This window comes from Callorhinus ursinus, unplaced genomic scaffold (assembly GCF_003265705.2).
Source record: "Callorhinus ursinus isolate GAN/ISIS: 27379988/994484 unplaced genomic scaffold, GSC_fseal_2.0 scaffold2, whole genome shotgun sequence".
Classification (NCBI taxonomy): Eukaryota; Metazoa; Chordata; class Mammalia; order Carnivora; family Otariidae; genus Callorhinus; species Callorhinus ursinus.
In genome coordinates, this window is record NW_027397064.1 from 82,801,633 (window position 1) to 82,819,121 (window position 17,489).

The window sequence follows — 17,489 nt, forward strand, 5'->3', positions numbered from 1 at the left end:
CAGAAAATTTATCTGAAGAAATAATGGTTGAAAACTTCCCTAATCTGGAGAAAGAAACAAACTACCAAACCCAAAAAGCACAGAATTTCTTTGCAGCCAAAGAAATTCATACCAAGACATGTTGTAACTAAAATGTCAAAAGTTAAATACAAAGAGAGAATCTTAAAAGCAGCAAGACAAAACAACTTGTTACACACAAGGTAAATCCCCTAAGGCTATCAGCAGATTTTTCAGCAGAAACTTTGCAGGACAGAAGAAAGTGGCATGATATATTAAAGTACTGAAAGGAAGAAAACTCCCAAGTAAAAATATTCTACATGGCAAGGTCATCATTCAGAATACAAGGATAGATAAAGAGTTTTCCAGATAAGCAAAAAGTTAAAGAAGTTAATCACCACTAAACTGGCCTTACAAGAAATGTTAAAGAGACTTCTTTAAGCTGAAAAGAAATGGCACTAATTAATGAAAAGAAAACATACAAAAGAAAAAAAAACTCGCTGGAAAGGGTAAACATATAGTAAAGGTGGTGGATTAGTTATTTATAAAGTTAGTATGAAGGTCAAAAGACAAAAGTAGTGAAATTAACTAAAACTACAATAATTAGTGATGGGATACATAAAAAGGTATAAATGTGACAGCAAATGCATAAAATGGGGGTAAAAATATATTTTTGGAATGTATTCAAATTTGAGTTGCAATCAATTTAAAATAGACTGTTATGTAACTAGGATGTTATATGTGAACCTCACAGCAACCACAAAGGGAAAACTTATAGTAAATACAAAAAAGAAAATGAGAAAGAGAGAAATCTAAACATAACAATAAGGAAAGCCATCAAACCACAATGAGAGAGAGAAATAGAAAAAAAAAAAGTAATGCAGAGGAACTACAGAAAACAACCAGAGAACAATGATCAAAATGGCAACAGATACATACCTACCAATAATTACTCTAAATGTAAACAGATTAAATTCTCCAATCAAAAGACATATACAGTGGCTGAATGGATAAAAACAAGATGCATCTATTTGTTGCCAACAAGGGACTCACTTCAGAAGGATACACACAGACTGAAAGTGAAAGGATGGAAAAAATATTGCAAACAAATTGAGATTTAAAAGAGCTGATGTAGCTATACTTACATCAAATGAAATAGGTTTTAAAATAGACTGTAATAAAAGATAAAAAAAGGCATTGCATCATGATAAAGGGGTCAATCCAGCAAAAACATACAACATTTATAAATACCTATGTACCCAACATAGGAGTACTAAAATATATGAAGCAAAGATTAACAGATCTAAAGGGAGAAACTGACAGCAAGACAATAAGAGTGGGGGATTTTAACACCCACTTACATCAATGGATAGATCATCCAGACAGAAAATCAATAAGAAAAATCAACCTTAAATGACACATTAGACTAGATGGACTTTATTAATAGACATATACAGAACATTCCATCCAAAAACAGAAAAATACAAATTTTTCCAAAGAGCAGATGGGACATTCTCCAGGAGAGATCACATTAGTCCACAAAACAAGTCTCAAGAAGACTGAAGTCATATCAAGCATCTTTTCCAACCACAATGGTATGAAACTAAGAAAACTGAAAAAATAACAAAAATGTGAAAATTAAACAACATGCTACTGAACAACCAACAGGTCATCAAAGAAATCAAAGGAGAAATCAAAAAATATCTAGAGACAAATGAAAGCAGAAATATGGCATACCAAAACCTATGAGATGCAGCAAAGTGAATATAAGAGGGAAGTTCATAACAATACAGGCCTAAGTCAAGAAACAAGAAAAATCTCACATAAACAATGTAACTTTATAACTAAAGGAACCAGAAAAAGAGGAACAAACAAAACTCAGAGTTGGTAGAAGGAAAGAAATAATAAAATAACAGCCAAAATAAATGAAATAGAGACTGAAAAGACAAATAGAAAAGATCAATGAAACTGGGAGCTGGTTCTTTGAAAAGACAGATAAAATTGACAAACCTTTAGCTAGACTAACCAAGAAAAAGAGAGGGCTCAAATGAATAAAATAAAAAATGAAGGAAGAGAAACAACAAATGATACCACAGGCATACAAAGGATTATGAGTCTACTATGAACAATTATATGCCCACAAACTGGATAACCTAGAAGACATGGATAAACACCTACAAATACACAATCTTCCAAAACTGACTCGAAGAAATAGAGATTCTGAATAGTCCAAATACTAGTAAAGAGATCGAATAGTAATTAAAAACCTCCTAACAAACAGAAGTCCAGGACAAGATAACTTCACTGGTGAATTCTACCAAACATTCAAGAAAATTTAATACTTATCCTTGTCAAACTTCTCAAAAAAACTGAAGAGGAGGACAGACTGTTCCTATGAAGCCAGCATTATACTGATACCGAAACCAGACAAGGACATCACCAAAAAAAGAGAAAATTACAGGCCCATATCCTTGTATTGGGATATTAAACATAGACACAAAAATCCTTGGTGCACCTGGGTGGATCAATCGGTTAAGTGTCTGCCTTTGGTTCAGGTTATGATCCCAGGGTCCTGGGATTGAGCCCTGCATCTGGCTCCCTGTTTCAGCAGGGAGTCTGCTTCTCCCTCTCCCTCTGCCTCTCCCCCTGGCTTGTGCTTTCTCTTACTCACTAACTCTCTCTCTCTCTCAAATAAATAAAATCTTTTAAAAAAATCCTCAACAAAATGTTAGCAAACTCAATTCAACAATACATTAAAAAGATCATACACCATGATCTAGTGGGATTTATTCCAGTGATACAAGGATGGCTCAACATCTGCAAATCAATCAACCTGGTAAACCACATTAAAAAAATGAAAGATAACAATTATATTATCATCTTAATAGGTGCAGAAAAAGCATTTGACAAAACTCAACATCCATTTATGATTAAAAATCTCTCAACAACATGTGTCTGTGTGTGTGTGTGTGTGTGTGTGTATAATGTGCATCAACATAGTAAAAGGCATATATGACAAACACAGGTAATATTATACCACTGGTATAAAAGCTGAAATCTTTTCCTTTAAGCTCAGAAAAAAACAGGGATGCCCACTATCTTCATTAAAAAAAAAAAAGATTTTATGTTTAAGTAATCTCTACACCCAACATGGGGCTTGAACTCACAACCCCAAGATCAAGAGTTGCATTCTCTTCCAACTGAGCCAACCAGGTGCCTCATTCTCACTTTTATTCAACATAGTATTGGAAGTCCTGCCACAGTAATTAGGCAAGAAAAAGAAATAAAAAGCATCCAAACTGGAAAGAAGAAGTATTTGTTGCTATTTGTGGATGACACAGTGCTATATTTAAATGACCCTAAGGACTCCACCAAAAATGGTAAGAGCTAATAAATGAATTCAGTAAATTGCAGGATACAAAATTAATACACAAAAATCTGTTGCACTTTTACACACTAATAATGAACTATAAGAGAAATCAAGAAAACAATTCCATCTACAATCACATCAAACAGAACAAAATATCTAGGAGTAAATTTAAGCAAAGAAGTGAAAGACCTGTACTCTGAAAACTATAAGATATACACTGAAAGAAATTAAAGATGACACAAGTGGAAGGATGTTCCATGCTCATGGATTGGAAGAATTAATATTGTAAAAATATCCATACTACCCAAAGCAATCTACAGATCCAATGCAATCTCTATAAAAAGTCCAAAGGCATTTTTCACAGAACTTAAAACAAGTAATTCTAAAATTTGTGTGGAACCTCAAGACTCCAAAGAATCAACACAGTCTTGAAAAAGAAGACAAAGCCAGAAGTATCAAGATCATTGATTTTAAACTATACTATAAAGCTACAGTAGTCAAAACAATATAGTATTGACATAAAAACAGACACATAGATCTCTGCCACATAATAGAGAGTCCAGAAATAAACTCATGCATGTATGGTCAATTAATTTATGGCAAAGGTGTCAAGAATACACAATGGATAAAGAATAGTCTCTTCAATAAATGGTGCTGAAAAAATTGGACAGCCACCTGCATACGAACAAAACTGAACCAACCACTATCTTATGTCATATATTAAAATTAACACAAAATGGATGACTTTAACATTAGACCTGAAAACATAAAACTCCTAGAAGAAAACATAAGCAGTAAGTTCCTTGATATTGGTCTTGGTGATGGTTTTTTGACTCTGACTCCAGACACAAGGAAAACAAAAGCAAAAATAAGTAAATGGGACTACATCAAACTAAAAAGCTTCTGCATAGCTCTTTCCACCATTTCGGAGCCTATGGAGGCCTGCTGGGAACAGGATGCCTAAAAGGACAAATAGGTCTGGAAGGTGTGGTCCAAGGTCATTTTTGCTGGCTATCAGCGGGGTCTCTAGAACCAGAGGGAGCACAAAGCTCTTCTTAAAATTGAAGGTGTTTATGCTGAGATGAAACTGAATTCCATCTAGGCAAGAAATGTACCTATGCATACAGAGCAAAGAAAAACACATTGATTCCTGGTGGCAAACCCAACAAAACCAGAGTAATCTAGGGAAAAGTAATTCATGGTCATGGAAACAGTGGCATGGTTTGTGCCAAATTTCAAAGCAACCTTCCTGCTAAAGCCATTGGCCACACAATCCATGTGATGCTGTACCCTTCAAGGATTTAAACTTACAGAAAAGTAAATAAATAAAGGTGTAGATTTGTTCTCTTGTAAAAAAGAAAGAAAGAAAGAAAGAAAGAAAGAAAGAAAGAAAGAAAGAAAGAAAGAAAGAAAGAAAGAAAGAAAGAAAGAAAGAAAAAGAAAGAAGCTTCTGCATAGCTAAGGAACCCATCAACAAAATGGAAGGCAACCTACTGAATGGGAGAAGATATTTGCCAATCATGTATCTGATAAGGAGTTGATATTCAAAACAGATAAAGAACTCATACAACTCAATAACAAAAAACAATCTAGTTATAAAAATAGGCAGAAGATCTGAATAGACATTTTTCCAAAGAAGACATACAGATGACTAATAAGCACATGATTAGATGTTCTACATCACTAATCACCAGGAAAATGCAAATCAAAAAACCACAATGAGATATCACTTTACACCTATCAGAATGGCTACCATCAAAAAGACAAGAAATAACAAGTGTTGGTGAGAATGCAGAAAAAAGGGAACCCATGTGCACTGTTGGTGGGAATGTAAATTGGTGTGGTCACCATGGAAAACAATATAGAGGTTCCTCAAAAAATTAAAAATAGAGCTACCATATGATTCACTAATTCCACTACTGGATATTTATCTGAGGAAAAAAAAGCACTATTTCAAAAAGATATATTCACCCTTATATTCACTGTAGCATTATTTACAATAGCCAAGATATGGAAATCACCTAAGAGTCCACTGATGGATGAGAAGATATACTAAAAATATACGATGGAATACTACTCAACTATAAAGAAGGATGAAATCTTGCCATTTGTAACAACATGGTAGACCTTGAAGGCATTATATTAAGTGAAATAAGTCAGACAGAGAAAGACAAATGTGGAATCTAAACAACAAAACAAACCAACAAAACAAAACAAAGTCCAAACTCATAGATACAGATTACAGAGTGGTGGTTGCCTGAGGGCACGTGGATGAGGGGAATGGGTAATGGGGATCAAGTGGTACAAACTTCTAGTTATAAAATAAATAAGTTATGGGGATGTAATGTACAGCATGGGGAATATAGTCAGTAATATTGTATCAACTTGTATGGTAACAGATAGTGACTACACTAATTGTGGTGATCAGTTCACAGTATATACAAATGTCGAATCATTGTGTTGTATACATGAAACTAATATAATATTGCATGTCAATCACACTTCAATAAAAAGAAAAGAAAGGGCTCATTAGATACTTTATAAGGAAATATTGCTAGGCATCTATGTAATGTTCTCTTAGCACCTTTGGAAATACACCTTCCCTCGAATAAATAAAAAAATAATAAATAATAAAATACACCTAACCTTTTACTTTTTCCCACCTAGTCTCCCAGATTTAAGGCCCTGTGAATACTCTGCAGACCCTATACACCGTTACATCTGAAGACTAATGATAACAAACAGATTAAAATGAGCCCATATCCCACATTAAGTACAATCATTTTGCTGTAAAAGTTTGGAAAGGATTTTATAATTTTGTTACTGAAATATTAAGCTTCAAATAATATGCCTAATTTATAACCAACTATGATTTCCAAGTGATCATCAAGCACCTAAGGGAATGTTTACAGAGTGAAAAGTTTTAACTTAAAAACTCTTTTCAAACGTCTTGACATTTGTATGCTACTCTTTTTGACAATGAATGGAGCTGACATAATATTGCATTTTACTTAGTTATTAACCTGAATTTTGTTCTTCTAATTTGCAGCCCATGTAAGTGTGATCGGACCTTAAATATTTTCCTAGGCCTGTGAAACTTGGAAACTCTGGAGTGCCTTCAGTTCATAATGAAATCAATAGGCCTGCCTGCAACAGCCCCAGATTATCATCCCCATCAGAGACCTAGCACAGGAGTCCTTGGGGACTGAACCACCAAACACTCAGCCCAAGGACTGGTCACTGGGCAGTCCTGCCTGGTCTTCGCTGGTTATAATCTGATACCAGCTGGTCTTCAGGCAAGCAGTCCGCATGCGGATGGGATACCTTCTCTGAGCACGCAGAACTCCTCAATGTCTAGTGGCTACACTTGGCTCCTTGTTTGAAGTTTTTGTTTGTTTGTTTTTACAACTTTCAAATAAAATCTTCTTTTGAGGTTCAGCTTGACATTAGAAGGAATAATATATAACTCACCACATTCCCTCTAACCCACAAAAAACAACCCCCAAAATTACTCAATGGAAAAACCTTCAGAAATAAATAGACACAACATATAACCCTTATTATTTCCTGTTCAGTCTTCCGAGGCTCCTTGAAGGCAACCCTGTAGCTAATAGCCCAGGCTCCCCACCTGTACTGAACTGTGCTTGGGCCAGAAGTCTCCAAGCCCACTGTTCCCAACACAGTGGGCCCACATCCTTTATACTGTGCTGCTTTTTTTAAAAGATTTTATTTATTTATCTGACAGAGAGAGGGCACAAGCAGGAGGAGCAGCAGGCTCCCTGCTGAGCAGGGAGGCTCGTGCGGGGCTCGATCCCAGGACCCCAGGATCAGGACCCAAGCCAAATGCAGCCGCTCAATGACTGAGCCACCCAGGCACCCTATACTGTGCTGCTTTTTTTTTTTAATTTTTTATTGTTATGTTAATCACCATATATTACATCATTTGTTTTGGTGTAGTTTGTGCTGCTTTTTAAAGGAAAAATGTCTGGGGAAAATTGTTAACTATGTAGGTAAATATGGTATATTCTTAAATTTAAAATTCCAGAGAGATTTTTCAATATTTACAGTTCTGATTTCCTTGTAGATGTTCCTAAAACAATGGCACCATTAAACCTTAAAATTAATACCTTACATTGAGAACAAATGCTATGCCTTTTATAAGCATCTCCTTAATCCGTTCTTTCTCTTTATTCATTTAATATCGGTTGAGCACCTTCTCTGTGCCAGACACCATGCTGAGCCCTGGTGAGTACAGCAGACGGAGTCCCTGGGAATAAAGAAGGCAACAATTGCAAGCCATTGCGGTGTCTTCTGTAAGTGCTTCAGCATGGTTAATTTAAACCTGTTTTACTAAAATTCAATCCCATTTCTCCTTGTTCTACCCATGGAGTAGGTAAACAACAGCCAATCACTGTCCTCTCCAACATAGGCTTCCTGATACTTGAAACACTCAAATTTCTTTTTTCTTGTTCAAAATAACCCTATTTTTCCACAAAGAAAAGAAGATTACATTTGATGTGTGCAACAAGCCAATATAACTCCTTTGCTATGTCATCACATTGTCATTGATATGAAAATATAGAATATAACTTTTTAGTCACATTGAAAAGGTAGAGGAAAATATAGTCTCGTGATCAACCAGTTTCTTAGGCATTAATCTATACACAATCCTGATAATACCATTTTTAAAAAAATGTACTATAATGAAACAAAAATTGTGTCTCATTGCACTAGCTGAGGAAAAAGTAACTAATAGGTCTCTATCCCATATGACTCATATCTGAGTACCCTGCCCCCAAAGAAATCAAGACACACTGTCACTAAACCACATTATTATACCTTAAGAAGACTATAAAATGTGTACATCACTCATTCATTGACATTGAACTTGTGCCAAAACTATTAAGAGCACATATTAATACATATCCCAAATGTGTAGGAATGACTACAGAATAAAACACAAAATGAAATTGGTACGCACTATTAATTTGTCTTTTATAAATGATTAAGTAAAGCAGATGAAGGAAATAAAAGGGCAATAAATACCCTTTTATCACAAACTGGGGGATTTCTCTTACTCTGGGCTTGCACACAACCAGTTTAGAAATATGCATAATTGCCTATGGTCAACATCATATCACTGCCAGATCACACATTAAACAGATAACCACTATTATTATAAAAGCGACTTCCTTGACCTCATATTTTGGTTTGGCTAGGAATTCCTGTATTTTCCCAGATCAGCTGTTACACGGTGCCAATCTTGTGCTGTGCATGTCAATTTTGGACCAGTGTAAGTGACCATCGCCTTACAGAGCATACTCGAAAACACACTTCTATGCATAGGAATAGCATAAGTTCAAGAAATATGATCAGAGTTCTTGCAGTGCTTTTCTAAAATCTGAAGTCTATGTGTGTTTTTCTATTATAGCTAAGGTGCAGTGTGTGTTATTTGGCAGCTGAATTTGACATGAAAATATAAAAGGTTTGGGCAACCACATATTTGGAAATAGAAATCTTTCCTGAAAACATGGCTTTGGTTTTTAAACACAGCTAAATTTCTGGAAACTTCAATTTGTTAAAGACAGCCAAGACTTCAATCATATTTAACATATTCCTGGGGTTTACATATAGTGTTTCAAAGTAATAAACAACATCTTGTTTGGAGTAGCATGAAGAAAATGAGGCAAGCACTTCTTTAGAGTAAAAGCTCCACTTTTAAAAATAGTTTGGAGACTCATTCTTATGTTGGTAAAATCACAAAACGCTATTCAGCAAACAAAACATGATGAGCTCAATTCAAGTTGGTAAACATTTTTAGCTGGCTTCATTTGTAGTAAGAATTTTAATGTAACCATAACTTCAAGAATACGTCTCTCATAATAGAAACTTGAGGGGCAAAACTTTTTTTAATTGTTAATAAGAACAATGGTGTCAAGTTTGCACTTGAAAATCAGAAGAGATGTGATGACAACAGTGAACTGATGGTTTGAACAAGTTTAAAAATCACATTACGACACACTAAAATGCAACCACACTTACTCACCAGCGCTCTTACTGCAGCGACCAAAAAGCCCCAGGTCTGATTCAGTAGCAGAAAATACACTCCTTCCCTAAGGTAGGGTCTATATATATCTTACGTCCAGCATGTAAAACTAGCAATATAGTTGTAAATCTTTCACATGCTTTTGCCTCATCGGTCTAAACACAACAGCGATGTCTGAAAACTCTTAAGTCTCTGAGTAAGAAAAACAAGCCCTTTTCAACAAGCAAAACATGACGAGTCAAATAGTATTATCCAAGGAAAGGAAGGAGCTTTCTCTATACTCTTTATAAGAAGTCAGGTCAGGGCGCTTGGGTGGCTCAGTTGGTTAATATCTGCCCTCAGCTCAGGTCGTGATCCCAGCATCCTGGGATCAAGTCCCGCGTTGGTCTCCTGCTCCGTGGGAGTCTGCTTCTCCCTCTGCCTCTCTCTGTGTCTCCATGAATAAATAAATAAAATCTTTAAAAAAAAAAAAAAAGAATATAGGTCAAACTTCATTTCACCATGCTTTTTCCCTGTACAAGGACTCAGTGAACAGAAAATCTGTTGTAAGAACAGTTACGGATTCACATCCGGATAATTTATGGCAAACCAATTAATAAGCATATGAACATCTTGTTCTGTGGTCAATACTCCTTAAGTTTGTCTGCATGTTATTCCTAGCTTGTTTTATAATAGATACTTTACTTCTAGTGGCTAGCAGGTAAAACATGGGAATTTGTCTGAAGGTTTAAAAGTTGCTGAGATACTACTTCACACCCATTAGGATAGATACCATCAAAAACAGAAAACAACAAGTGTTGGTGGCGAGGATGTGGAGAAATTGGAGGCTCATGGCCTATGGGGATGTTAAATGGTGTGGTCACTACAGAAAACAGTGTGTCAGTTCCTCAAAACATTAAAAATAGAATTACCATATAATCCAGCAATTCTACATCTGGGTGTATACCCAGAAGAATTGGAAATAGGGTCTCAGAGAGGTATTTGTACACCCATGATATAGCAGCATTATTCATAACAGTCAAACAGTGGGAGCAACCCAAGGATCAATTAATGAATGAATGAGAAACAAAATGTGGCATATTCGTACAATGGAATATTATTCAGCCTTAAAAAGGAATGAAATTCTGACACATGTTACACCATGAATGAATCCTGAGGACATTATGCTGTGTGAAATAGGCCAATTACCAAAAGGCAAATGCTCTAAGATTCCACTTCTGTGACGTGCCTTGAGTAGTCAAATTCATAGAGACAGAAAGTAAAATGGTGGTTCCCAGGGCTGGAGGGAGGGGAGAATAAGAATAGTTTAATGGGTACAGAGTTTCAGTTTTGCAAGAAGAAAAGAGTTCTATAGATTGGTTGCACAACAACATGAATATATTTAACACTACTGAACTGTATACTTAAGAATGGTTAAGGCTTCCCAGGGGAATTCTACCAAACATTTAAAGAAGAATTAATACCTATTCTTCTGAAACTGTTCCAAAAAATAGAAATAGAAGGAGAACTTCCAAACTCGTTTTATGAGGCCACTATTACCTTGATCCCAAAACCAGACAAAGACCCCATCAAAAAGGAGAACTACAGACCAATATCCTTGATGAACATGGATGCAAAAATTCTCACCAAAATACTAGCCAACAGTACATTAAAAGGATTATTCACCACAACCATGTGGGATTTATCCCTGGGCTGCAAGGTTGGTTCAACATCTGCAAATCAATCAATGTGATACAATACATTAAGAAAAGAAAGAACAAGAACCATATGATCCTCTCAATAGATGCAGAACAAGCATTTGACAAAGTACAGCATCCTTTCTTGATCAAAACTCTTCAGAGTATAGGGATAGAGGGTACATACCTCAATATCATAAAAGCCATCTATGAAAAACCCACAGCGAATATCATTCTCAATGGGGGAAAAACTGAGAGCTTTCCCCTAAGGTCAGGAATGCGGCAGGGATGTCCACTATCACCACTGCTATTCAACATAGTACTAGAAGTCCTAGCCACAGCAATCAGACAACAAAAAGAAATAAAAGGCATCCGAACTGGCAAAGAAGAAGTCAAACTCTCACTCTTTGCAGATGATATGATACTTTATGTGGAAAACCCAAAAGACTCCACCCCAAAACTGCTAGAACTCATACAGGAATTCAGTAAGGTGGCAGGATATAAAATCAATGCACAGAAATCAGTGGCATTCCTATACACCAACAACAAGACAGAAGAGAGAGAAATTAAGGAGTCGTTCCCATTTATAATTGCACCCAAAACCATGAGATACCTAGGAATAAATCTGATCAAAGAGGCAAAGGATCTGTACTCAGAAAACTATAGAATACTCATGAAAGAAATTGAGGAAGACACAAAGAAATGGAAAAACTTTCCATGCTCATGGATTGGAAGAACAAATATTGTGAAAATGTCAATGCTACCTAGAGCAATCTACACATTTAATGCAATCCCTTTATAATTCCAGACTTCAAGCCCTATTACAAAGCTGTAATCATCAAGACAGTATGGTACTGACACAAAAACAGACACATAGACCAATGGAACAGAATAGAGAGCCCAGAAATGGACCCTCAACTCTATGGTCAACTAATCTTCAACAAAGCAGGAAAGAATGTCCAATGGAAAAAGACAGTTTCTTCAACAAACAGTGTTGGGAAAATTGGACAGCCACATACAGAAGAATGAAACTGGACCATTTCCTTACATCACACACAAAAATAGACTCAAAATGGCTGAAAGACTTAAATGTGAGACAGGAGTCCATCAAAATCCTAAAGGAGAACACAGGCAGCAACCTCTACGACCTCAGCCACAGCAACTTCTTCCTAGAAACGTCACCAAAGGCAAGAGAATCAAGGGCAAAAATGAACTATTGGGACTTCATCAAGATAAAAAGCTTTTGCACAGCAAAAGAAACAGTCAAAAAAACCAAAAGACAACCGACAGAATGGGAGAAGATATTTGCAAATGACATATTGGATAAAGGGCTAGTATTCAAGATCTATAAAGAACTTATGAAAGTCAACACCCAAAGAACAAATGATCCAATCAAGAAATGGGCAGAAGACATGAACAGACATTTTGCCAAAGACGACATCCAAATGTCCAACAGACACATGAAAAAGTGCTCAACATCACTTGGCATCAGGGAAATCCAAATCAAAACCTCAATGAGATACCACCTCACACCAGTCAGAATGGCTAAAATGAACAAGTCAGGAAACGACAGATGTTGGCGGGGATGCGGAGAAAGGGGAACCCTCCTACACTGTTGGTGGGAATGCAAGCTGGTGCAACCACTCTGGAAAACAGTATGGAGGTTCCTCAAACAGTTGAAAATAGAGCTACCATACGATCTAGCAATTGCACTACTGGGTATTTACCCCAAAGATACAAATGTAGGGATCCAAAGGGGTATGTGCACCCTGATGTTTATAGCAGCAATGTCCACAATAGCCAAACTATGGAAAGAGCCAAGATGTCCATCGACAGATGAATGGATAAAGAAGATGTGGTATATACACACACACACACACACACGTGTGCACGCATGCACGCACACAGGAATATTATGCAGCCATCAAAAGGAATGAGATCTTGCCATTTGCAACGACATGGATGGAACTGGAGGGTATTATGCTGAGCGAAATAAGTCAATCAGAGAAAGACATGATCTCACTGATATGAGGAATTCTTAATCTCAGGAAACAAACTGAGGTTTGCTGGAGTGGTGGGGGGTGGGAGGGATGGGGTGCCTGGGTGATAGACATTGGGGAGGGTATGTGCTATGGTGAGTGCTGTGAATTGTGTAAGACTGTTGAATTACAGACCTGTACCTCTGAAACAAATAATACATTATATGTTAAAAAAAAAAAAAGGAAGAAGATAGCAGGAAGGGAAAAAGGAAGGGGGGGAAATTGGAGGGGGAGACAAACCATGAGAGACAATGGACTCTGAAAAACAAACTGAGGGTTCTAGAGGGGAGGGGATGGGGAGATTGGTTAACCTGGTGATGGGTATTAAAGAGGGCACGTTCTGCATGGAGCACTGGGTGTTATACGCAAACAATGAATCATGGAACACTACATCAAAAACTAAGATGTAATGTATGGTGATTAACATAACATAATAAAATTTTTTAAAAAAATGGTTTAGGTGGTAAATTTTATGTGATGTGTATTTTGCCCCAAGGAAATCTTTTTTTAAATTGAAATAAATAAAGTCTGTGTAGTCTGAAGAAGATGGCCAAGCCTGCTGCATCATTTCATCATTGAATCTTCACAACAACACAGGCCATGAGTGATATTCTGTCCATTTTACAGATGGGACAGCTAAGGCCAAAACCTCAGAACTCAGAAAAGATCACACTCCTAGTTAAGTGGAAGGTTTGGGGGACAAATGACTCCATCCCTGTGCTATGTCCAGTAGCACACTCTGCCTCTCACACCAACATTGATACCTTACTGCAAATTCCTGTCATTTAGTCCCCAAACAGCATTTTCATTATTCAATCACCCACACGTGAGCTGGTCTTGATCTTAAGCCCATGTCTTCAGCATGAAATAGACACTGGGATAGAAAGACAAGATCCCTGGTTTGCATGGTTTACCATCCAGCAGATAAAAACGGAAATGAAAACAAAGACCCTTGCATGTAAGCAGACATATAAGAGATTTATAGCCTTCAGTTGGAGTCCACAGGAGGAGAGGAGAATGCCCTGCTGAATGAAGGGGCCAAAGACCTGCTTCTGTCATTTCTGCTGTGATGGTGGCCTCTCCTCTAGCCTTTTCATCCTTGCCTGCCTCACCGTTCAATAGGAAAATACCCCCACTTTTAGTAGAGGATGGAAACCTGAAAAAACCTACGTTGAATGTCTGTTTGTAAAAGATATTTCTGATCCAAAAGAGGAAAGGATTTGTAAGAATCTCTAACCATCCACTTAGAGAAAGAATACGATGAAATATTAAGTGTTTGATTAAACCTCTCTTCCTACAGTCTAACAGTGGACAAGTATCAGGAGAAAAAAAGGAAAATCAATATTTTAAAAACCATTTGCCTCACTGATTCACAGCTTAGACTCTCAAAATCCTTACCAAACAAGAAAGAAAAAGATACTTTACAGTCTTTGTCCAGAGGAGTAAAGTTTTATATGTTCCCTATGCAAGCAAGAAGTGATAAGATGGAGTAATTTTAGTAATAAACCTTAAGACTTTAAAAATCAATAAGGAAAGATCTATAGAGTCACATCTAGATATGTCTAGGAGAACTGTGAAAGTACACATACTAAGGACTCTAAGATCTTAGAGGGATGGGGAAATCTTTTGCTCTTATTTTATATGATTTTATGAATACATGATGCATTTTTTGGCATTTTTCAAATAAAAAAGGAAAAGCAGACAAGACTAATAAATACTTTCATAGATGCATATTGCAGTCTAAAAGAAGGAAGTCCATTGTCAATGACTATGTTGATTTACATAACAGACACCTTTATCCTTCATTAACAGGAAGTACTATAGCCCAGTGGTTAGAAGTGGGGGTTTTTAAGTCAGACTTTGGTTTGAATTTAAGCCTTATTCTCACTGGTTGTGAGCCGGAAAAATATGATTTATCCACTCAAAATTTACGTTCCCATCTGTAAAATGGGGATAATAATACCAATCTCTCAGGTTCCTTGTTAAGGTTTTAGAGGTTGATAAGTCTGCTGCATACTGATCCCTCAGTTAAATACAATTATTAGAAGATTACAGTTAACAAAAGAGGCCAGGTGACTCTACAATGTTAACATTAAATTAGCTGAATGTAGACATAAAGGATCAGGAAAAACAAACAGATAATAGACTGTAGGGAAAGCTTGAATTTGATAATAGGGCAGCTTAATTACTCAGATATTGATTAGGATAATAATGAAGCTAAATTTGTATCCTGTTTCTAAAGATATCGTGTGCTTGCTTGCTATTCCAGTTTCCTAAGTAGTCAACAACCTCAAGAGAATGTTCTTGAGACTTAACCATGTATGATTAAAAATAATAGATGATATTGAAAGCATCTGGTTCAGCAAATGCTTCCAGGACTGAAAAGTCAAGGTACTAATGCGGCTTTTTAAGATAATACAAACTGCCAAAAGGAATGCTGATTGAATTTCTAAAAGGTAAACTGCTTAACACAGAAGAATGAGAAGTTATTTTTTAAAGAGTTAAAGGAGATTCAGCTGAGATTTATCACAGTTAAGTACTAAACCAAGACAAGAAAAAAAAAGTGATACAAATAAAAGTGGTTAAGCAGAGATTTTAAAAGCAAGCTGTTTGGACAGTTAGTAGAAATCTTTATATGTTTAAGTAATAAAATCACATAAAATAAACAGAAATAACAAGGTTAGGCTAAAAGGAAAATGGCAGGCAATGAACTTGAAATCTACAAAATATTTCAAATAATCCTAAACATTATTCTACAAATGTGAAACTGAGCCTCCTCATTAAAGAATAAATTTTTTTTTAAGTCAGAGTTCGGTGGGGGGCAGGGATTTAACAATGGAGAGGCATAGATTTATCTTGCTGTCTCAGCAAATATTGTCATAAAACAATTTTGCTTTCCAACTTTGTAAAAAGAGCATCTGAGCAGTGTATACATACCGGAAGAAATTATTGTGGGCAGAGAAGTAAAGTTATACTGCCTTTTACTCCTCTCCTACTGTTACAGAGATCTAATCATATCTGGAACACGTATGCAAAACCAGCCAAAGATATCGACAGGGTGGAAGTCATCTTTGCTGCAAAACGTGGGGGCTCATGCCTCCTTTAAGAAATCTGTGCCCGCCAGCCACCCATAGAACGACTTTGTCTTAGAGATAAATGAAGTCAAGGCACTATTTCCAAAGCGCCACTTGATCTACCTGGGGGGAGACAGAATATTCTGGATGTGCAGATCCTCCTGACCCTGATTTTCTTCCGCTTGCCCATTAGCACAGATTAGTTTACTGTTCACATTGTCCCCTAGACACTCGTCTGAGAAAGCAAGCGGACTAAAACAGAATCAAGCCCGAGAATGGGAAATGGGCTAGGGGTAGGGCACGGTAGAGCAATAGCATAAGGCATCAAGCCAGAAAAACAGGCTCTGACGGACATACGGTGTCCATATTTTCCAAACCAAAACTCATGACACATAGCTTGACAAGTATGATTGCACTTATGAAACAACAGGATAGAATATTGACAACCCAGTGTTGCCCTGGAAAATCTAGGACATGTAAACACCATCTCCACAAAGGCATTGAAAGTGGGAAGGCTAACACAACCGACTTTGAATTCTGCAAGCGCTGGCCAGCACATGTGAAAGCAAGTTGAAGTCACCCTCGTCTCCATTTATTTCGATCACAAATGCATTACATATTTTTAACACATTTAGGATCTCTATTCCAAAGACTTGCCATAAGAAGAGCAGGTGATATCTGAATGAAATAGATTTTTACAGTTGAGTAGAAAAGCGTGCATCATATCAGATTAGATTGTTTGCCAAACTTGCCTGCCCAAACCTTGCAGGGGGACTAAACTCATCCAGAGACTTCAGAGTAACAGAAGAGAGGAAATATTCTCAGAAAGCCCATGCACACTTGCACGTAGCTTTCAGATTAGGCTCCACAAGTTTTCAGAAAGAAAATTAATCAATTTAAATATGTGCCACTTTTTTCTTGCCTTATATCCATGTAATTACTTTCATGTGAGAGTCATTGTTTCTTGTTTCTTATATGACCCCTCAAAAATACTTTGGTGAAAGCTTCTTGTCGAAAGATAAACAAAGGTCAATAACCTAATATCCCCCAAGTAACCTTAAAACAACAAACCAGGGAGGGAAAAAAGTGAAGAAATGCTCAAAACAGGGGAAAGATCTTCGTTCATTATATTCTTTTGACAGTGGATAAAAGTTATGATTTCCCCAATAACTATAAATTGATAGTGTATCTGACTTTTAAGGAGTCCCCCTAAAAGATTGGAAGAGTTATTCTGCAGGAGGTCAGAAACTTTTTAATGACTAGAAATGTATCAATACGATATGTGTT

General features: G+C 36.6%; 1 long non-coding RNA gene across 4 annotated transcripts in view; it reads right to left on the reverse strand.

Moving 5' to 3' along the window:
- LOC112811909 (uncharacterized) overlaps positions 1-17,489 on the reverse strand; it is a 51,408-nt gene that overhangs the window by 13,265 nt on the left and 20,654 nt on the right. The gene's annotated exons all lie outside the window — the stretch shown is intronic.